Here is a 24649-nt window from a genome sequence, read left to right as displayed (position 1 = left end):
AATAACTCTCATTTCAGCTTGTGTGGCTATTCAGTCCTAATAGAGAAACATGCAAAAAATAATTCTGGGCGAGCGCACTGACACGTGGACAGGGCCTTTGATCGTGCATCCATAATGGCGGGAAATGGCACGCGAGCATACGACATGAGGACTTGTCTTCTGCATGAACGGGCGGCAAAGACGGGCCGCGATTTACGATGTTTTCACTTAATTTGATTAAACCGCTCGATTGGGAAGATGTATTTAATCATGGAATTGAAATAAAACAACGATGGGAAAATCGACTCGAGTTGATAGTCTGGTTACTGAAGACAAACACACAAGCCAGCGCATGCGTTGTTCTTGGACGTTTCACTGTATTTACATTAGAATAATGTCGAGAAAAAGATTAAACGTAAATCCCTGAAGTGAGTTTCGGTACTGTCACCAAAAGGCATAAAATAACTTCAGAACTCAGACAAGTACATCCATATACTCATTGTGCTATTCCAACCCTTCAACAATTTCGTTATATAGACGACTTTATTGAACATGTGTAACATATACTGCACCAAACGCGCGAACGAATGTAAATTTATACTATCATAATAATTATTAACTTGTTCAACGTTGTCGTGTAAACCTCTGACATGTGTGAGCAGAAAATAATTTGAGATGGAAAGACAAGAGCAGAACAGATGGCAGAAACACTAGTAAAACCTTATCATAAATGTCTCAAAACTTTTAAAATGTCTTTTGGGATTTCAGTAAAGTTTGCCGTCTGCGAAAAACGAATCTCGCCACGCGCCATCATTGATCAAATGAATTACAGATTTTTATAATGGCGTCATTTTTGTTTTATCTAGGTATGAATATTGACAGCAATTCTTCGTCGATAAAGTACGGGCAGAACTATGAAATCCACAAGAGGACAATGAAAAATGATATATTGATTATTAGCAGTTATGATAAGTGATACATTGTCATCCGTCCTGCGCAGACGGAGATACGAGTGCTGACACTATCACGGTTATCTCTTGTTGTGAAAACCAGCTTCTTCTAGCTCATAGACGCAACATTATCAAGATTGGCAGACAGCAATTAACCTATGTATATTGGTATAATATAGAATATGCATATATCATGATGCACCTTATTGAAGCTGGAGTAATTCTAATATTCATAAAGTTGAGAATACTATTTCTTTTACCTATTGATCTCTGTTCCTGTTCATATAAATTGACCGAATGTGCAACTGAGTTGTATGGCACATGTATTCTATGGAGTACTTATTCTGTTGGGATTAACCATGAAAACTGATGACATTTACCCTACAATGTTTTTTTCATACGCTTGAGCCCGTTTTGAGATATTTTACAACTTCGGAAATGCATGATGCATGGCGTTTATGACTTAGGTAACTAGCTACCTAATCGCTCAACGCAAACAGCCAAGTTAACCATGCTTCTTTTGAACCCGATTATTTAATGGTGATATAAACTTTAAGGATTGTTGTTTGCGGTCGACAATATAGCTCAATTAGTAGCGCTTCTAGCCCAATTGCCCGAGCTTCAAACTCAGCTCATCTTTGTCAATGTCATTATATGAAACCCGTTTTTATTTTTACAAGCTGCTACAGGAATTAGTCCATTTCAGCGACACTGGAAAGTGAGTTCTACTGCACTGTTTGTGCGTACACCGATACTTTTTGAAACTAGACGTCGGAAATATATTAACGATAATAACACCACAAGTAGAATGAAATACATATGTTTAAAACTACCATATATAAGTGTAAATGGCGAATGTTTGAAAGCATGGTATGTTATGGGAATTGCAGAATATAAATGGAGACATATCTGTTATATCTCCCAACATTTAAAAATACGTATATCTAAAACAATGACCAATCAATTGACACAATATTTTAGATAACAATCGATCACAACTTTCTTTACATGTATTAATTATCAAAACTTGGTGAAGTATAGTATAGTTTCGAGACCGTGAAATAATGTGTAGTTAGTATTTACCGTTTTACAGCAAAATAAAACCAGAGAAAACTCTCCTTCCAAGCATTATTTGGGATATCTTTTGTAATTATTATTTTGTTCTACATTCATATATTATAAAATAATACAGATATTTTACTTTTAGGAGCTCAACACCCTAAAAATGAACAGCGGTTTTGGCTTATAATTCCTCCAAAATCTTCATTTGATACTGTGTCCATGAACATCAGGTTTTTATCTCCTCTTCCTCATCAACATCGCTGTATACCCAGTTACCTTCAATCGCGTGCTCTAGTTCTTTTGACCTAACATGCATGTAATAGTAAAGACTTAATAATTCATGGAACATAATTACAAATGTTTATGTTCAAGCGGGACAATTATAGCACACTCTTATCATTAAAATCACATACCAACCATTTTATGTCAGTGTTTTAAAAGAATTGATAATGTTTGAATTTATAGTTTTACAGATTGTGATTTGATGTTACACAACCTGACATTAACTGAAATTTATGCAAATATGTTATATTAAAAAATCGACTCATAATATACGTTTAGGTTTTTGTACTTTAGTTATATGACGATGATCTGTACGTGCTATAGCTTAAATAAGTGTTCTGTTCTTTTCTGTTCTGTTATATTGAACAATTATTGTCAAGCTTTTTATCAGATAAGATACGATTGATTGTTTTCTGATGTTCATATGGTTGTTAAATTAAAGCCCCATCATTCTTATCTAAACATTGGCAATTATTGTTTTCTTAATTGGCTGAAATAACACAGTTATATCATTTGAATTTGACTTCTAAAAAATAATGATCCAACTTTTGTTTTAATACCAAGTATCTCAGATTTTATAGAGTTGAATTGAGGTTCATCGGAAAGGAGATAAATACTCTTAAATTTTATAGACTCTCGGCCTTTTCGATGATATAATTTCTAAAAACGTTCGGGGAAACGTTTTGTAGATATCTGTATGTGTTCGACTTCATTCACTGCATCGAGTTCCTGGAGTATTTCGGATGCATCGATGATAACAGTTTGTATAAACGTCAGACCCTAGCGCTTACTTTCAGTCGAAAACGGGGCATTACTCAAACTTTATTTAGTCAGAGTTATGCATGCAGAGATGTTGAATGTTTAATAATGATGAGACTGTTTATTAGAAGTTTCTGATAAATGCAACATAATAATGCTAATGATGAAGTTTCCATAGCCTTTATCGGCTTTGTAGTAACACTACTTGTAATGTTATCAAAAGCACCCCAACGTGGACATCAACGCTCGTCCATTTAAGTCTAACGATGAAAGGGCAATAACTCGATAATTATTAAAGGCAGAGTACGGGCCTTACCACCCACGCGTATTGTTACTGATAAACTATACGCACTACACGAGCCAAGTCCAACAAACAGGCATATATTTCCACAAGGGTGGGGGGGGGGGAGAGATTGTTTTTCTATTGATGGCATATTCCTCATCGTGGGCCTGTTTTTAGAATCCTACGAAAAGGTATTTGTTTTGCTCCATTGAGTATGTTCGTCATATGGTTATTTCATTATCATGGTACTGCTGGAACAACCCATGCTTTCATATTCATTTTATAGAATTACCAGATGACTTTTTATGATATAATTGAAACTGCTATTGATATTTTGTGAACAATCGCAGGCATAATGAACAAAGAATTATAATTCCTAAGACTTTAATTGAGATCCATCGCTGAAGCAAATACTAACTAAACATTCCCATTTTTCATTAAAACACGAACTACATAATATGTATTTTATGCTTAAAAGTATCAATTAATTGTGTTGCAATGATGACGTCAAAAACATAACGTTTCCGGAACTTCAATTAAATCTATACTCAATTGTTTGAATCTACTTGAAAAACATGCCTATGCGTGGAAGAATATCTAAATACAGCACTAAGTTGCCCTTTTTTGAAACCCGTACGTGTAAAAGACCAGGCCCGTCTGGCAAACCTACACATGAGATACGTGTAAAAGTTTTAATGAAGGCCAATATCAACATTCCGCTACCGACCACTCGGAACTCCTCGGCCATTTTTATCGAAAACAATCTCGGATGTATGCCAGTACATCAATAGAAGTAGTTCGTACAATTTTGAATTATATTATGAATTGAATGTAGTGTTTTAGCTTGTATTTGTAGATCTAAGTTTAAAGTGATTGCCAGTGAAGTATATTATTGCAAACATAATTATGATTCCAAAGAGTTAAGTCATTACTTACTGCTTAATTGAAATAACTACACGATCTACTTGCAGCGTAGTTAAAGTGTACCGAATTCTGACATTGTAAACCGTTCATATACATCCGAGGTTGTTTTCGATAAAAATGGCCGAAGAGCGCCGAATGACTGCCGACATTACGAGTATGGCTATACCTTGAGACGACGTTATTTTATTAAACAAAAGACGTGCATAAACAACCAGCATTTGATTGGACGTGATCCGTGTTGGGATTGGACGTGATCCGTGTTGGGATTGGACGTGATCCGCGTTGGGATTGGACGTGATCCGCGTTGGGATTGGACGTGATCCGTGTTGGGATTGGACGTGATCCGTGTTGGGATTGCACGTGATCCGTGTTGGGATTGTACATGATCCGTGTTGGGATTGCACGTGATCCGTGTTGGGATTGGACGTGATCCGCGTTGGGATTCACATGAACTATGATGTAGGCAACCATGTTGGCCATGTTAAATGAGTATCAGGAAGAAAACGTAACCTCTACAGTGTCTTGAAAATTAAACATGGCGACCTATTACGGCGACCTATCAACTCATGACTTAATTGTTTTGGGCGGTTATAAAGATATATTATAAAAAAAATTATCGTGTGTACAAGATCGATCTAGTGAAAGCTAAGGCAACCCGTTCGTTATCTTAACACAGACTTTCTAATGCGATTATGAAGAACTTCAGTTGGAAAGATATAAGGAAAGAACAACGTATCTTTAAACGTGACTAGTGCTTAAAGCGGATCATTCCTACAACATGCGAGGACACCTGTCTTTCAACGTGCACAATCAGAATGTTTGGACGAATTTATGAGTTTGGTACTTTAATACAAACAGCGACCTTGACCTTTATCTTGTTCGTACCAACCTCACATACAATTCCAAAGTACGTCTCGGCATGGGATATATACCTAACAAGTTTCAGTAATATAAGTCGCTCCTAACAATAATTCTCGGAGAAACTTTTTATTTTTTTATTTCAGTATATCAGTTGCAATACAATTTTCACAAGTGTAGTGAAAATGGATTGGTAAAATGTCTTATTCAAAAACGAATAGTTTCCTAATAGTTCACATAAAACTTAAGTGTTGCTTCATTTTTAGACACGGTAACAAGTTTTATTTATCAGCTTTGATTAGAATGTATATATATATCGTATAATTGGATGGGTGGGCGGGTAGGTTGTGGTCAAACTGGTGTGTTTGCGCAATAACTTGAGATACGAATGATGGAGCTCGGTGTATAGCAAGCTCATGTGGTGACCCAGCTTGCAGTTGAATCTTGGACTGGTGGTGCCATTGTCAAAGTCGCTGTTTCTAAAATTAGAAAACTGTTCCGCTTAATAACTTGTTTTCTGAATGATGTGCATTGATGAAATTGCATTTCGTGTTTATGTGATCAAGGTCAATGGCGCTTATAAAAATGAAAAACGCTTTTATTCAACAACAGTAGTTATGAATGATGTGTTCGGATGTGTTCGGATGGAACTTGATGTTCAGCAAGATCACATGGAGACATACTTTGGGGTTGCTTTTGGGGTTGGAAATGCAATTCGCGACAAAGTAATTTACAACATCTAGACGGAGCTTTTCTTACACCAGACCTAGTGGTCTTGTTACTGACCCTACCGATACGTATACGAATAAGTCTTTCATGGTTAGGGTATCAACACAGCCCGTCTCATGTCTCAAGTGGAGACATCGGTTTTATCCACACAGTAAATCAGCTACTAAAGGCAATTAGGTGATTGACGGGTCAGCTGTTATGACAGGTGCACAATTTATTTCAGTCAAACGTTTGGTCCAACCTTTTGAAACCTTTTTCATGTACTGAAGATGCAGCCAGTGGTACAGACTCAGAATCTAAGGACTGAGGGTGAGGTTACCTGCAAAATAGTCTGGTCATGGAAGTGTCTTTAACTTTACTCATGTAAGCAGCAAAAGATGTGTTGATGACGATGGTGCTGAAACTGTTAGCAATGTTTTGATGACAAAGTCTTGAATGAAGCATTGGTAGACTCGACTCATATTTCAGATTTTAAGCAATCATTCAATTTAAACGCCTTTACTGTTGTTTGTGACGATACTTGCTACACTTGAATGCTATTTAACTTTGTAATTATGAGCCGCTGTTGTTTAAAAGTCCTGATCTCTTTCATCACCATACATGATTCAATCGATAAGCTCCAGTCAACATGAACGCGGGCGACATGTAGGCCCTGTAAATAGTGGGCCTGGCGATAGCCATTCGCGCAGCAATGCTTACGTCTATGTTGCGTTAACCTTTTGTATGATCTAGCATGTATTTATGTCATATTTGGTATAAGTAGCAATCGGAAATCTTTCACCGGTACTTTCGTCTGTGACGTAAATATTAAAGGATGTTTTTGTTGACGTCTTTTGACAGGGGTTGACGACAATAGGATGCGTTAAAATTACCAAATTTATCAATCGTGTGCGCCTGTTTTTGCAATATTTAAATCACTAACATAAACGGGAGTAATTGGAATTATTAAAACAAAGCCATACTGGATGAAAATGAATCATAATAACAACTTGACGTGAGCTTTGAGATAGGTTGATATGACGAAATGCTAACGCTAGAGCCAACAGCAGATGCTCGAGGATTCGTAGAACTAGAACACAATAAACATGCATGATTGAGTTTATTTTGTGTAAATATCGTTAAAATCATCGTTAGGCTACAACACGTAGTGAGTCGACGAAACACAATATAGATTTCTGAACTTAAGTTGGTCAAGCCAGATCAATTGGAGGAATTTAAGAAACTTAAGAAACTACCCGGCATCAGAACAACCAATAAATTACAGATAAAGAACCAAGCATACTATACCAATACTACTGGCATGCAAAAAGCGTCCCATGAAGAAACTACAAAACGAAGAAAAGATATCAAGAAAAAAAACTGATATCGTTCATGAACCTGAAACCGAGTGAAGTACAAAAGCAAGCCTCGTTTATTCTCGGAAGCATGTTATTACATCAGAGAGAACATCTATAACCACTGCAGACAATTCACGATGAAGATTCAAATGTGCATAGACTGTGTAGAAATAACAGAGCATCAGTTCAGTAACTGGCAGATATTTGATGAAGTCATATCAGAAGGTTGCTGAAAGAGATACAAGTTCCCTGGTACCAGGTCAGATACTAGCAACAACACGATCAGAAGGAGCAATTTTTTTTAGAATAGTAGTATCGTGGCTATGTAGAACAGAGTAATGAGGGAAACTGAAGAACTACTTTCAGTGTGTATCAATGCATTAGCAATGAGAAACTTACTAGTATATGAATTGAATACAACAGAATAATGAATTTACTTAGAATTTACACCAAGCTTTACACACACTCCAATAAAAGTACAGGCAGACCTACACAACGAATCAGAGTTATATAGGATCTGACACGAGTTGTCATTTAATACAAGATTTTATTAAACGAGTTCATGAAATTTGTTAGTAAGCGAGCCTCTGGCGAGCTTACTAACAACTTTCATGGACGAGTTTAATAAAATTCTTGAATTAAATGACAACGAGTGCCAGATCTGTTTTATCACATGCTTAAAACGGTGTTTTTATTACCAATTAAGTTCCACTTTCTGAACCGATTGTTTGACAGCCAAAGTACTCAGAGTAAAATGTCAACGATGCGCCATATAAATAGTTCAAAATTAAAATGACAAAAGTAACTAGCAGTTATCAAGTTTTAAAATCTGATAAAGCGCTTAACAAGTCACAAATATAAAAATGTGTAGTAAAATATCCAACAACATGAATAACGAACGATTTTAACCAAAAAAAACCAATAAGTACACAATTTGGTGACGTCACACTCAGAGTACATGCATTTACGCGGTTTATGTGACCTACATCGGTCTGTCAAGTTTTACTGTGTGCACGGATTTAAAAGTTATTCGCTGTCGCTTTCTACGATGATTTTGCAGCGTTTTCTTGGTGTACATGGTGTTTCACAACATGCAGATGACAACGGCGAAGCCTTACTCTGTACTGCATGGATGTTGATGTTGAAAAAGTTAATTTCCACCAGGAATGTTTCCAGAGAACATGATGTTCTAGCAGCCATGGGATGTGTAATGAGATGTCTGTGCTGCGGAATTCGTATTTGTGTTTTCGGTAACCGACAGCTAATTAAATCGGCAAGCAAATGGTATTGATTGCATATAGCTTGTGTTGGTCAAGATGGAGATGTTTGAAATGTTCTTGTGGTGTTTGTCACTATTGTGGCTGTATTTGTTGACTGACTGGATATTTCTGTGACTAGTAATCTGCATTATCTGGTTGGCGGAACATTGTTATCAGAAAGTTTTTGTACAAGATGCTTTCTGGCACTATGATTCGTTAGCCATTTCTCTCCCGGAAGTCTTACAGCTTCATTATTACGGTAAGTATTTGTTGGCATTTAAACCATTTTGTTTACAAACAATGCGGAGGGATATCTAGGTTGCGTGTGATTAGTCTGACCAATAGAAATGTCTGATAGGTTATCTTACACATGTGTAAGATAAAAATATTCGTAATGGGTGTATTACATGGAAAACAAAGGTAAGCATGTGATAAATCGAGATTGATGTCACCAAAATACCAATTGGGGAATTCATATAAATCACAAGAAGTTGAAGACCTATGTATACCACCGCCAACGCAAATGCATCAGTAAAGACGAAGAGAAGTCGAAGATTTCTGAAGATAGCAAGGAATGTGGTCAAACAATTTATACATCATGCTGCCTAAAACCGAAAGCAAATGAACTAGGAAGTTGTAAAGATGGTGCCTCCAGCGACTCCGATGAAAGACAATGACGCATAGAACAGGAAACATTCTCACACAAACAAGAAAAAAAAGAAAGAATGCGAACAAACTTAGAAAATGATTGCGATGTAGCCATTGGTAAGGTGAAAGCTACCTTGCAATTTGATTGATTAATCTAGGTCAAACCATAATTCCAGACATAATGTCCACGCCATACTTTTTGCTGATGACGTCCTACAGTATTTTTAGTTCTTTGCGAAAAGAAAATTGTAAAATGTAAAAAATATGAAACATATCAATTTTAAGCATTTAGCAGAAATATTCAGCATTCCAAATATACAGGACACATTATTTCGAAAAAGAAGAATAGTAGAATGTTAGAAAAACAAGACTAAAGTAGACAGGAAGAAATTGTTAACCGATACTCAATATCTTTCCATCGTCCTAACCTAATGTAGAATTAAACCAAAATATCTTAACAGTTATTACTAGATTGGGGAATGAAGATAGGGACTATGTTTTGATAAGAACACTTTCTATAACAAATCTTCCTGTCTTATTTATAAGCGAAGAGAAATAACGAGGGCTGCCCAGGAGATAAAGATGAAGAAGAGAGCATGGCAGTGGGTGCAAACTGGAAGATGTTCATCCATGACTATGCATTAAGCAAAACCCCAGTAGTCTTGAGTTGTCTTCCTGCTCATGAAGTTGGGAGATGAAACTTGTAACACAAATGACACTATAGAATCTTAGACACTATCATTAACATACATTAATGAAGAACAACGTTATGTGAAACTATGAAAAATCTTTAAAGATTTATTTTCATTTTCATTTTAGATTTAAGAGAGGTAAACATTATATTTGTTTGATATGTTACTATGGATAGTTCTTATTGTTTTTATGACGCATTCTTTGATGTGTTGCATCTTTGTTTTTTTCAAGTTTTGTTCAAAGCTTTCTTTGATAGTTTTAGAAAAGGTCTGATTTTTATAATATATATATTAAGATAACACTAACTGTTGGGTAACGTCCAAGGTTCATGTGTTTTATCTGTTGTACGACATTAATCAAGGGGCGCCTGCACAGACCACATGGTTTGATAAGTGAGCTTTACCGTGGAATTCAGCTTTAAGAAACATCAAAATTGCACTGAGACTGTGAGCTTTACCGTGGAATTCAACTTTAAGAAACATCAAAATTGCACTGAGACTGTGAGCTTTACCGTGGAATTCAGCTTTAAGAAACATCAAAATTGCACTGAGACTGTGAGCTTTACCGTGGAATTCAGCTTTAAGAAACATCAAAATTGCACTGAGACTGTGAGCTTTACCGTGGAATTCAGCTTTAAGAAACATCAAAATTGCACTGAGACTGTGAGCTTTACCGTGGAATTCAACTTTAAGAAACATCAAAATTGCACTGAGACTGTGAGCTTTAGACAAGAGTAGTATTTATCTCAATACACAAACACTGTATTCATGGCATTTTAATATCTTCATGTTGAACATCAACATTTTGTACCTCTTCCTAAAAAAATATCACATGTATTTTTTTTTTCCATTGGTATATGAGTTAACAAGTTCGGTCTTAGTTTCCTGAGCACAAACAATAATCCTCCTAACATTTGCGAACACAACAAAAAAAGAAAGACAATTACTACCGAGCTTTATAGGTGTTGACTTGCCATTAAAATTTATTAGAGTTAGACATGTGGATGTCTTAATCGTAAAGTTGTAACATGGAACGAAACTAAAAAATCAATCTGACGAATATGATCCCACAGATCACCTTCAACAGAGGCTACTTTGTGTTTGTGTTTTAACCTTAACGCAGGGAAGTACAGTAAACTATTGTTGTATTACCAGCTCGTCATCATCAACATGTTGTGGTCAGGCCTCTGCGTTTGATTCTCCTGGAATTTTAAACAACGCAGAAGCTGCACCGACCCTATGTGTTCAACAAGAATACAAAGTCGTGGAGGCATAAGGCGTTCTAAGACTTCAATTCGGTAATCTAGCTCAGTCACATTTCGTTCCCTACATCAACGCAGTCAATAAACTATCAATTATTATGTCATTAATAGCCAAAGGAAGGGGCCATCAAAGCTGGAAAATGAAAACGGGAAACATTATCATTTTATTCACAAACCATTCATCGTAAATCATAGTGAAGTCTGCACGAGAAACGATTTCGAAAACGGCAAAGACCTTTTAAGGGTCTACATCGGTACAGCGGGTGTGGAAGGCAAGCTTATGAAATCGTTTTAGAATTGGGTTATGACCATTTCAATACTCGGACAATGCGCTAAGGCGTTAAATATTCACTATCTGGTGTAATGAAAACGAAATCCATTCAAGGCATTTTTCTCTACATTATACGAACGACTTCTACTTGAAACATCTTGAGCATATAAAAGGAAACATAACAGGCTCATCGAGAGCAGTCAGTTCACATTGGAGCAGTTTAACAAGAGTTATATCCATGACGTTGGAGCAGTTTAACGGGAGTAAGGTCAATGACGTTGGAGCAGTTTAACGGGAGTAAGGTCCGTGGCGTTGGAGCAGTTTCACGGGAGTTAGGTCAATGGCGTTGGAGTAGTTTAACGGGAGTTATGTCAATGGCGTTGGAGCAGTTTCACGGGAGTTAGGTCAATGGCGTTGGAGTAGTTTAACGGGAGTTATGTCAATGGCGTTGGAGCAGTTTAACGGGAGTTAGTTCAATGGCGTTGGAGCAGTTTAACGAGAGTAAGGTCAATGGCGTTGGAGCAGTTTAACGAGAGTAAGGTCAATGGCGTTGGAGCAGTTTAACGAGAGTAAGGTCAATGACGTTGGAGCAGTTTAACGGGATTTAGGTCCATGGCGTTGGAGCAGTTTAACGGGAGTGAGGTTCATGGTGTTGGAGCAGTTTAACGGGAGTTAGGTCCGTGGCGTTGGAGCAGTTTAACGAGAGTAAAGTCAATGGCGTTGGAGCAGTTTAACGAGAATGAGGTTCATGACGTTGGAGCAGTTTAACGGGAGTTAGGTCCGTGGCGTTGGAGCAGTTTAACGAGAGTAAGGTCAATGGCGTTGGATCAGTTTAACGGGAGTTAGGTCCGTGGCGTTGGAGAAGTTTAACGGGAGTTAGTTCAATGGCGTTGGAGCAGTTTAACGGGAGTTAGGTCCGTGGCGTTGGAGAAGTTTAACAGGAGTTAGGTCAATGGCGTTGGAGCAGTTTAACCGGAGTTAGGTCAATGGCGCTAGAGCAGTTTAACGGGAGTTATGTCAATGGCGTTGAAGCAGTTTAACGAGAGTTGGGTCAATGGCGTTGGAGCAGTTTAACGAGAGTTGGGTCAATGGCGTTGGAGCAGTTTAACGAGAGTTGGGTCAATGGCGTTGAAGCAGTTTAACGAGAGTTGGGTCAATGGCGTTGGAGCAGTTTAACGAAAGTTAGGTCCATGGCGTTGGGGCAGTTTAACGAAAGTTAGGTCCGTGGCGTTGGAGCAGTTTAACGAAAGTTAGGTCCATGGCGTTGGGGCAGTTTAACGAAAGTTAGGTCCGTGGCGTTGAAGCAGTTTAACGAGAGTTGTGTCAATGGCACTGAAGCAGTTTAACGAGAGTTAGGTCCATGGCGTTGGGGCAGTTTAACGAGAGTTATGTCAATGGCGCTGAAGCAGTTTAACGAGAGTTAGGTCCGTGGCGTTGGAGCAGTTTAACGAGAGTTAGGTCCATTGTGTTGAAGCAGTTTAACGAGAGTTATGTCAATGGCGTTGGAGCAGTTTAACGAGAGTTAGGTCCGTGGCGTTGGAGCAGTTTAACGAGAGTTAGGTCCATTGTGTTGAAGCAGTTTAACGGGAGTTATGTCAATGGCGTTGGAGCAGTTTAACGAGAGTTGGGTCAATGGCGTTTGAGCAGTTTAACGAGAATGAGGTTCATGGCGTTGGAGCATTGGATGATATTGCATCGAGGGAGCCTTGATACGTTCGTTGCACTCATATTTTATGCTATACAACTCTATATAAAGCCTCGTTATGTTGAATTCATTGAGTATTGCACAAAGAACAGTTTTGGAATTACTTTTCCAACTGTTATGAAAAAGTAAATGCCCTTATAAAACACACGAACTTAATAAGGCTATAAGTCTTCTTGTATGCTTTCAGAATGCATTTTAAATTTAATATTTCGTTATTTCCCCTTAATAATTTCACGATTTCGCGATTCCAACTTGACGAATTTACGATTTCAACTTGACGAATTCATTATTTCACGTTTTAAACCGTGTTACGATTTCACAATTAGTCACGATTTCACGATTTTAACTTCACCTAATGCACGATTTTATGATTTAAACTTTATAATGTCACGATTTCACGATTTTAGATTCACAATTTCAAAAAGGAAATCCTGAAATCTTGAATTTAAAGTGTTATCGGTCTTTCGTTAGTTTATATAGCATAAGGTCAAGGACGTCCAGCAGCTGATCATTAACATTTTGGCAAGTTTATTGGGCGTGTTTTCATGTTATTATGAAATGCATAGACCAAATGTTTTTTGAATTTCATTTAAAATTAACATAACGTTTTTTTAGTAAAGGCACAGTATAGGATTACCTCAATGCAGGCATGCATGACTTCAGACACTGAATACTCATTCTTTGAACTGAATGTGATTGTGTGAACATGCTCATAGTTTTTTCTTATTGGATCAATGAAGTTTAATTGAATTGTATAGTAATGGAGAAAAGGGGCGAGTGAATTGGTATGCTTTTGGAAAAAACAGTCTCTAATTTCACCGCAATTCCATTTTACGATATTTTGGCTTAATTTTGCAAATTTTACTGTCTCATATTCTATCATCACGTAACATATGAGCTGCCCAGGCCTGTTTAAAACTACATGTATACTGTAATCTTCAGTTACGAGAGGCCTTCTAAGGTATTTTCCAGACCTTGTACAACGTTAATTTTGATGACACATTAGTATCAAGCATTCGTGTAAACGCACCCTTAAACTTCAACAGTTGCCATTCAGGAGTGGCACAAGAGCCAGGGATCGCCGTGGAAACACAACAGGCACACTCCACTAACGCGACTCTCAAGTATTGTGTTGCGCTCCAGTTTTTTGCCTCTGTTGATATATCGCCGTTTTAAAGCAGAGAAAAGTAAAGGAAAACAGCTCTTATGTCCCAACGCTTCATCAATGGTCCAATTTAAGAGACAAAATGCATTAGTAACCATGGTTACGGATTTTATATCATGGAGACTTGAGTCTCACATCGATTTTTACTAAAAGCAACAAATGTCAGAAAATATATAATCCACGAAAACGTTCTGGTGCTTCCAGAGACAAGACATGATTGCCAGAAATGGGCTGGTTACTGTTGCTAGAGGGCGTCAACTCGTACAGACCTAGCAGCCAATCGCATAGGTCTACTGGCCAGATCAAGCTAGGCCAGTGGTTTGCGTATAGCATTCTTGTGCGTGTTTTATTTGAATCATGTGGTTCCGTCTACAGTACCAAACCTTTACATTTGCCACGCAATATTTCACATACAAATATTACTCAATTTAATATAATATTTGACACCTGAATATATTAACATTTAGTCAATAGATAGAAATAAATCAGGAAACGACGTACCTTTCCAGTCCCGGCCAGAACTCGGTTTTGATCATTGTAACCAAATTTCTGGAAGCGTAGGCACGCGCTGTGGAAACGTCCACCGTTAATATCCCTGTCCTGAATATCCGCATTATAGTTGATACAACACACACACATACACACACATGAAATAACACATCAACTGTATAACATTTAATTATAAAACCATATGTTTAATGTAAAACGTTTTCTACTCTCGATATGCGTTTTAGCATAACTTGTTTTAAATATAAATATTTCGAAAATAGAATGGTTTCCTTAGGAATGAGTCCTTACTATTCAGAATTATGTACACCCCTATCAATTTCACCGAAAGAAACAATATTACAAAATGAAATGACGAAGTTGCTAGAAGCCATTGGTAGAGACTGTGTAACAAGCTAACGATTTTGTTTTATTTCAACACTGTAGTAACACCATTTACACAATTTATTTTACTACCGTATTATTTTTATATTCTGTCAGAATCAGACATATATTGTAAAATATTAGTGAACTCGAGACTCCTCATATACTTGTTTACAATTACAATAATTCAATAATAATAATAATAATACAAGTAAATAAAATTCAAACTTATGACAATAAATAAATTTATTTAATTTGGTAAATAAAGATAATTTATGTTATTTTTTCGATTACACTAAATGTTGAAACAATCAGTAATTGGTGAATAATAGCATGAAAATTGGACCAAAATATTGAAACTAATTTTAAAATAAATAATAATGTTTCAAGACAAACTAAAATCAGCGTCTTGCTTAAGTATGACATTCACTTATAAATAAATAACCATTAGTATTTGTTGAAGAACCAAATGTTCACCAACGGTAACCATGCGATTATCTTCTGCAATTTTGAGACAAATTTTTTATTACTAAAATTACCTAGAAAAAATGACGTTTTTAATTTTACGTTTATTGCAAATGATTCACATTCATCTATACTTATTTTCCAAACATTAATGTAAGCCCATTTTCGCGATAGTATAATGGAGAGTACAACTAGTTAAGCACAAAGTATCAATTACAACATGAGAGTACTCCAAACGTGAATTGCACAAAATATATTCAAAGTAACTTTTAAATGTACGTATTCCGAGAAATGCTACCGCGTTTATGGAATCTAACAGAATACTGAGAGGCATTCTATCATTCACCAACATTTAAAACAATTTTTGCGTTTTTCCATCTACATAAGAGAGGCATTTAGCATTTAACATGATTTTGCTGTTATTTTAACACAACACCATTCGCATTTTACCGAGAAAAAGATCAGAAATCGATTTAACTCGATCATCTAAAAGGATTGATAATGGACGATGAGTTAAAGTAATTGAAAATTGTAATTTTGCTTAATGCACAAATGGAGATCAGCTACAGAAGAGAAACGGAGGGCTCTGGCTAGATGTTGCGCCCGCCATTAGCCGCCATTATTGAAATTGCCAGTTTTGTCACAATCCATACAAGACTAGCTGCTTTTACCACCGGCTTTTAGAAGGTTCTACTGAGATCCAATGGGGGATAATTCGAAGCCAGAGTGCCCAGCAGTCCGGGAAAGTGCGAAAGGCCATTTGCACCTCCTGTCAGTTAAATTTGACGTGGAAGTAATGTTTCAGTTATTGCTCTGGCTGTACCCATGACCTTATCGGTTTTAGGACTTCTACGGTGTCCAATTGTTTCCTCTGGAAATAAGTCATGCTTACAACGATTAAACAAAAAGAGTGTCCATTCTGAATTTGTTAATTCTGACCATACTGACAATGTTGTGTTTATAGTGTTGCTTACAATAATGTTCACATTGTTAATTACAATGTTATTCTCAAAGTACTGCTAACAATGACAATACATAGTGTTGCTAACAATGTACATGCTCAAAGTGTTTCTAACAATATCCATGCTTATCCATGCTGATAGTGTTAATAACAATGACCATACTTATAGTGTTTCTAACAATGTTCAAGTTCATATTGTTGCTAACAATTTCCATGCTAATATTGTTGCTTACAATGTCCATGCTCATAGTGTTTCGAACACTGACCATGTTTATAGTGTTTCAAACAATGACCTTGCTCATAGTGTTTCGAACACTGACCATGCTTATAGTGTTTCGAACACAGACCATGCTTATAGTGTTTCAAACAATGTCCATGCTCATAGTGTTTCGAACACTGACCATGTTTAAAGTGTTTCGAAGAATGACCTTGCTCATAGTGTTTCGAACACTGACCATGCTCATAATGTTTCGAACACAGACCATGCTTATAGTATTTCTAACAATGCCAATGCTCACAGTGTTTTTAACAATGACCATGCTTATAGTGTTTCTAACAATGCCAATGCTCACAGTGTTTCTAACAATGACCATGTTAATATTGTTCCTAACAATGTCCTTGTTTATAGTGTTTCTAACAATTACCATGCTTACAGCGTTTGAACATAGTCCATGTTCATATTGCTGCTAACAATGTCCTTGCTTATAGTGTTTCTAACAATGACCATGCGCATAGTGTTTCTACCGATTTCCATGCTTATAGTGTTGCTAACAATGACCATGCTCATAGTGTTTCTAACAATGACCATACTGATAGTATTTGTAACAATGACCATGTTTATAGTGTTTCTAACAATGACTTTGCTTAAAGTGTTTCTAACAATGGCCATGCGCATAGTGTTTCCAACAATGACCATGCTTACAGTGTTTCTAACAATGACCATGCTCAAAGTGTTTCTAACAATGACCATGCTTATAGTGTTTCTAACAATGACCATGCTCATAGTGTTTATAACAATGACTTTGTTTAAAGTATTTCTAACAATGACCATTCTTATAGTGTTTCAAACAATGACCATGCTTATAGTGTTTATAACAATGCCCATGCTCATAGTGTTTCTTACAATGACCATGTTTATAGTGTTTCTAACAATTTCCATGCTTATAGTGTTTCTAACAATGACCATGCTTATAGTGTTTCTAACAATGATCAAGCTCAAAGTGTTTCTAACACTGACCATGCTTATAGTTTTTCGAACAATGACCATGCTTATAGTGTTGCTAACAATAACCAAGCTCATAGTGTTTCTAAAAATGACCATGCTTATAGTGTTTATAACAATGACCATGCTCATAGTGTTTCTAACAATGACCATGCTTACAGTGTTTCTGACAATGATCAAGCTCAAAGTGTTTCTAACACTGACCATGCTTATAGTTTTTCGAACAATGACCATGCTTATAGTGTTGCTAACAATAACCAAGCTCATAGTGTTTCTAAAAATGACCATGCTTATAGTGTTTATAACAATGACCATGCTCGTAGTGTTTCTAACAATAACAATGTTTACAGTGTTTCTGACAATTACCATGCTTACAGTGTTGCTAATAACGAAAAGTGTGTGTACCGATTTCCATGCTTATAGTGTTGCTAACAATGACCATGCTTATAGTGGTTCTAACAATGACCATGCCTATAGTGTTGCTAACAATGACCATGCTTATAGTGTTGCTAACAATGATCATGCTTATAGTGCTCCTTACAATTTCCATGCTTATAGTGTTGCTAACAATGACCATGCTTATAGTGTTGCTAACAATGATCATGCTTATAGTATTTCTAACAATGACCATGCCTATAGTGTTGCTAACAATGACCATGCTTCTAGTGTTTCTACCGATTTCCATGCTTGAAGTGTTGCTAACAATGACCATGCTTATAGTGTTGCTAACAATGATCATGCTTATAGTGTTGCTAACAATGACCATGCTTATAGTGTTGCTAACAATGACCATGCTTATAGTGTTGCTAACAATTTCCATGCTTATAGTGTATCTCACAATGTCTATGCTTCATATTGTTGCTAACAATTTCCATGTTCATAGTGATTTTACAGTGACTATGTTTGTATTGTTTCTAGCAATGCCCAAATCATAGTGGTGCTAAAATGTCCATGTTAAGTGTTTCCAGCAATGTAAATGTTTATAGAGTTGCTTTCATAATTCATGTTCAGTGTTGCTTACAATGTAAATGTGCATAGAATGTCTTACAAAATTCATATTAAGTGTTGCTTACAATGTTAATGTTTATAATGTTGCTAAGAATGTCCATTCTAGGTGTTGGTAACGATGCTGATGTTCATAGTGTTGCAAACAGTGTCGATGTGCATAGTGTTGCTTACTGTATTCCATTCATACACATTCAAAAACATAGGAAATTACGCACTTTTTCATTCGAGGAATCTACAATCATACTAAAGGTTATAATGGCCATGCGAGTGGGAACATGGTCAAATTTAAAGTCTCACTTGTCTAGTTGAAGACAATGCATTTGTTATCGTGTTTCTTAAGTTGAAGTTGTGTCTGAAATACAAGTCAGCTATAAAAAGACAACATTTATTGGCATGTGTGCTTTGTTATTTTGAAATAAATGCGAATATGTTGTAATATAGGAGCCCCTAGCAGTCTAATAATGTTTGTGCGCGTGTGAAGGTCCAAATGTCGCCACGTGCCCTTCATAAACATCCACGTGCACGAAGGTCTCGTGAGGGGCCAATAATGAAGCAAGAGATGTTAACTCACCACGCATGATTAAACATGCAGCTTTTATAGAGACCGATGCAGAAATAAATGACAAATCTAAAGCTTCTAAACGAGATTTTGCTATTGGCGAACACTGGTGTACTTAAATTTTCTAAGATAAATTAGTTCCTCAATCGAAATAGACTCTAGAGAATTCAAGTACAATATTCTGTTCTTCCTCAGTATGGCGGATCTCGTAATTTCAGACCCCGAGGGAACACAGAAATATTGCTTCGGAGAGCTCAAAAGAGTTTCAAATGATAAAATATTTTTATACACGATCGTAATTCGCACCGGTAAAGCTGTGTAATAGTTTATAGCATATCATAATTTGAGCTCGTCATGGCCATGTATCTCACGGTAACATAAAACAACACGACGTTAAATAATCGCTGGATGGTTTCAAGAACACAGGACCATGCTATTGACAACATGGCCTTTAATGTTTGCCATAAACTTATCGTAAATTCACGCTATGTATTAATTAGTTCATGATTTATTAATAAAGCTCATCAGTTAATTGAATGACAACGACTTTTCAGTCGATTTAATCATGGATGCCGCTCAAGAGGTCCCCTGGCCTGGCGACAATCGGGAAATAATGGCACGAGCCGATGAACAACAATGCAGGAGCACGCGACATACCCATTGCAAAAATAGGCGCATGCGCAGAAATACAAGTAAGTTTGCCATATATTCATCAACTTTGTCTTGTACTGTTTAATACGTTTGTTATTTCTCTCTTGGCAGTAACTAAATAAATGCATCATCTATATCTTACGTCGTAGAAGCTTAGTTTATTTGCTGTTTTTGTTGAAAGTTGATCTTTGCTGTGTTCCGATGAATGAACCAAGTTATGACGTCATAACTGTTAAGTTGTGAAACTACAAAACTGAACGATTAAGCGTAATTCTTATTTAAGGCCTGAATGCGATTTTATTGTCTGGAACAGTATGCTTTAATAAACAAGACATAGACATGCGAAAAAGTTATTTGACCCGTAAAATTAAAGCTATACGTATGGCATAGGCCAAACAAACCTGATGCTATATTATGCGTTGCAATACCTAGCAACATGGCATGAAAACAACAACAAACAACATTAACTTTACAACAAGAAACATTGATAGCAAATTTCTCATCTCAAAAAGATAAAATCACATGTCCATTAACAGGTCCATACATATGATATACAATAAAAATGAGTAGAATAAATAAAAATCGAGGCATTGTCATATCGTCGCCACCCTGAAGGTGTCGCCGGTGTCGTTGTTGTGCAAAAATGTAGTTCAAGTCATTTAATTTCAAACTGTCAACCATGGAACCAGAGACAATGCGCACATATACAGCAAGGTCACACTCTCTTCTTTTAAAATGCCGAGAAATGGCTTTTTCCGACTGATTCATGTGCCACTCTCTGAATTAACTGACCCAACTGCGCCTACATACATGCTCCGAGCTAACTGTTCTGTTTGTCCCTGCAGTTTCTTATGTATCATTGTTGTTATTGTTCAACGGTTCATGCTCCGGTTAGGTTCATCTATTGACAGGTTGTGTATATATCTGATATAAGTTGATAGTATGTTGTTTGTTTACAATACATTGCCGTCGCGTTGTTGCTGACTCCGATGAGGTTTATTTATGTATTACCCATGAATACGGAGCCATGACAAGTTTAAACAAAGATGGGAGACGCGAGTTACAATCCACATCTAGTGAAATGGACATTTATTCAGTGTCAAAACTGCATACAGTTATGATATCTGGGTAAAACATATTCACTACCAGCATATTGCATCAAACAACCGCCACGAGAACATAAACTGAAATAAATTTATAAGAATGCATATATGGTAAATATACTGTTTAAAACAAACATAATTAGTTAAATGAACATATTGATTCTAGTACAGAATATAATTATTTTCCATGGCCGCTCGAGTAAAGTTCCTCCCAACCCTCGTTCTGGGTGTTTTGCTGAAACGAGGCTTACCGAGTGCTGTGTGTCTTAGATAATGTGTGTTGTCTTGTGATGCTGGGTGTCTCAGATAATATGTGTTGTCTTGTGGTGCTGGGTGTCTCAGATAGTGTGTGTTGTCTTGTGGTGTAGGGTGTCTCAGATAATTTGTGTTGTCTTGGGGGTTAGGGTGTCTCAGATAATGTTTGTTGTCTTGTGGTGATGTGTGTCTCAGATAATGTTTGTTGTCTTGTGGTGTTTTGTGTCTCAGATAATGTTTTTTGTCTCGTGGTGTTGGGTGTCTCAGAAAATGTGTGTTGTCTTGTGGTGTTGGGTGTCCAGATAATGTGTGTTTTCTCGTGGTGTTTTGTGTCTCAGATAATGTTTGTTGTCTCGTGGTGTTGTGCGTCTCAGAAAATGTGTGTTGTCTTGTGGTGTTGGGTGTCTCAGATAAAGTTTGTTGTCTTGTGGTGATGTGTGTCTCAGATAATGTTTGTTGTCTTGTGGTGTTGTGTGTCTCAGAAAATGTTTGTTGTCTCGTGGTGTTGTGTGTCTCAGAAAATGTTTGTTGTCTCGTGGTGTTGTGTGTCTCAGAAAATGTGTGATGTCTTGTTGTGTTGGGTATCTCAGATAATGTTTGTTGCCTTGTTGTGTTGGGTGTCTCAGAAAATGTGTGTTGTCTTGTGGTGTTATGTGTCTCAGATAATGTTTGTTGTTTTGTGGTTTCATATATCTCAGATAATAATTGTTATTTTGTGGTGTTGTGTGTCTCAGATAATGTTTGGTGTCTTGTGGAGTTATGTGTCTTAGATAATGTTTGTTGTCTTGTGGTGTTTTGTGTCTCAGATAATGTTTGTTGTCTTGTGGTGTTGTGTGTCTTAGATAATGTTTGCTGTCTTGTGGAGTTATGTGTCTTAGATAATGTTTTTTGTCTTGTGGTGTTTTGTGTCTCAGATAATGTTTGTTGTCTTGTGTTATGTGTCTCAGATAAAGTGTGTTGTCTTATGTTGTTATGTGTCTCAGAAAATGATTGGTGTTTTGTGGCGTTTTGTGTCTCATATAGTGTTTAATGTCTTGTGGTGTTAGTGTCTCAGAAAATGTGTGTTGTTTTGTGGCGTTATGTATCTCAGATAATGTTTTTTTGTCTTGTGGTGTTGTGTGTCTCAGAACATGTGCGTTGTCTTGTGATGTTGGGTGTCTCAGATAATGTATGTTGTCTTGTGGTGTTTTGTGTCTCAGATAATGTGTGTTGTTTTGTGGTGTTGTATCTCCCAGAAAATGTGTGTTGTCTTGTGGTGTTTTGTGTCTCAGATAATGTGTGTTGTTTTGTGGTGTTGTATCTCCCAGAAAATGTGTGTTGTCTTGTGGTGTTGTGTGTCTCAGGTAATGTTTGTTGTCTTGTGGTGTTGTGTGTCTCAGGTAATGTTTGTTGTCTTGTGGTGTTGGGTGTCTCAGATAATGTTTGTTGTCTTACGGAGTTGTATGTCTCAGATAATGTTTGTTGTCTTGTGGAGTTATGTGTCTCAGAAAATGTTTGCTGTCTTGTGGAGTTATGTGTTTCAGATAATGTTTGTTGTCTTGTGGTGTTACGTGTCTTAGATAATATTTGTTGTCTTACGGAGTTGTATGTCTCAGATAATGTGTGCTGTCTTGTGGTGTTACGTGTCTTAGATAATGTTTGTTGTCTTACGGAATTGTATGTCTCAGATAATGTGTGCTGTCTTGTGGTGTTATGTGTCTTAGATAATGTTTGTTGTTTTGTGGTGTTATGTGTCTCATATTATGTTTGATTTCTTGTGGTGTTAGTGTCTTAGAAAATGTTTGTTGTGTTGTGACGTTTTGTGTCTCAGATAATGTTTGTTGTCTTGTGGTGTTACGTGTCTTAGATAATATTTGTTGTCTTACGGAGTTGTATGTCTCAGATAATGTGTGCTGTCTTGTGGTGTTACGTGTCTTAGATAATGTTTGTTGTCTTACGGAATTGTATGTCTCAGATAATGTGTGCTGTCTTGTGGTGTTATGTGTCTTAGATAATGTTTGTTGTCTTGTGGTGTTATGTGTCTCAGATTATGTTTGATTTCTTGTGGTGTTAGTGTCTCAGAAAATGTTTGTTGTGTTGTGACGTTTTGTGCCTCAGATAATGTTTGTTGTCTTGTGGTGTCATGTGTCTCAGATAATGTTTATTGTTTTGTGGTGATGTTGGTCTCTTCCTTGGTGTTTGTTTGAACTTGACCCTTGTGACTTTTAACTCCTTTAGTTAAATTCAAGGCCACTGTGCTCTTAACATGGAGTTGAATCCCCCTATTCAGTGTCATACCTTACATTAACATTAACACCATCATATTAAATATCCGTGTACGTATGCGTGCAGGATGCTGAGTCTTCTGCTCAAGTTTCAATCACATTATTACACTGGTGATCAACCTTCTTTCGCTCGTACTCTTTTCCATCACATGTCTCAACCAATTTCTTATGTGTATTTCGATATTAGTATTATCCAAGAATGTTCTTAATCTCTAAACTTTTATTAATGGGAGAATTGCTCTATTGCCGCCATACTGCATTTAAAGTTATAATTTTGTCATGGCTTTTCTGTTTGGTCTGAAACAATATTTTCAATTTCGAACGTCTTTCCGTATTTGGTACACTTAGTGAGGGAAGACATGTTTGCCAGAGTGAATAACTTATATAAAATCGTCTGCACCAGTCAATTGTAAAACACTGGTGAATTCTTTGATTTGGTCCAAGTTAGTCGAAATGCTTATTGGACAATTTATCCAAGTTTAATACAATTATGGTAAGGTATTGACGCAAAAATTTCATATTGCATTCTGACCTGCAAATTCTGCTTGTAAATCTTGCTTTCTTACTTGTACTTTCTGACGTGTAAATTTTGCTTTCTGACTTGTACATCTTGCTTTCTGACTTGTACATCTTGCTTTCAGACTTGTACATCTTTCTCACTTGTACATCTTGCTTTCTGACTTGTACATCTTGCTTTCTGACTTGTACATCTTTCTCACTTGTACATCTTGCTTTCTGACTTGGACATGCTTTCTTACTTGTACATGCTTTCTCACTTGTACATCTTTCTCACTTGTACATCTTTCTCACTTGTACATCTTGCTTTCTGACTTGTACATCTTTCTCACTTGTACATCTTGCTTTCTGACTTGTACATCTTTCTCACTTGTACATCTTTCTCACTTGTACATCTTGCTTTCTGACTTGTACATCTTTCTCACTTGTACATCTTGCTTTCTCACTTGTACATCTTTCTCACTTGTACATCTTTCTCACTTGTACATCTTGCTTTCTGACTTGTACATCTTGCTTTCTGACTTGTACATGCTTTCTTACTTGTACATGCTTTCTCACTTGTACATCTTGCTTTCTGACTTGCATATCTTGCTTTCTGACTTGTACATCT

At 36.7% G+C, this 24649-nt stretch overlaps 1 protein-coding gene across 1 annotated transcript in view; it reads right to left on the bottom strand.

Annotated features, from left to right (window-relative positions):
• The window catches only part of LOC128228522 (insulin gene enhancer protein ISL-1-like), a 42834-nt gene extending 27076 nt beyond the window's left edge, over window positions 1-15758 (bottom strand). The window contains exons 1-2 of the mRNA XM_052939874.1: window positions 15575-15758; window positions 14667-14984 (exon numbers count right to left, since the gene is read on the bottom strand). The gene's annotated coding sequence lies outside the window, so the exon portion shown is untranslated. The remainder of the gene's footprint in view (window positions 1-14666; window positions 14985-15574) is intronic.
• Window positions 15759-24649: the final 8891 nt, after the last annotated feature.

The sequence above is a fragment of the Mya arenaria genome, chromosome 3 (assembly GCF_026914265.1).
Source record: "Mya arenaria isolate MELC-2E11 chromosome 3, ASM2691426v1".
Classification (NCBI taxonomy): Eukaryota; Metazoa; Mollusca; class Bivalvia; order Myida; family Myidae; genus Mya; species Mya arenaria.
Note: the sequence above shows the minus strand (reverse complement) of the source record. Positions and strands in the feature narration are given on the sequence as shown.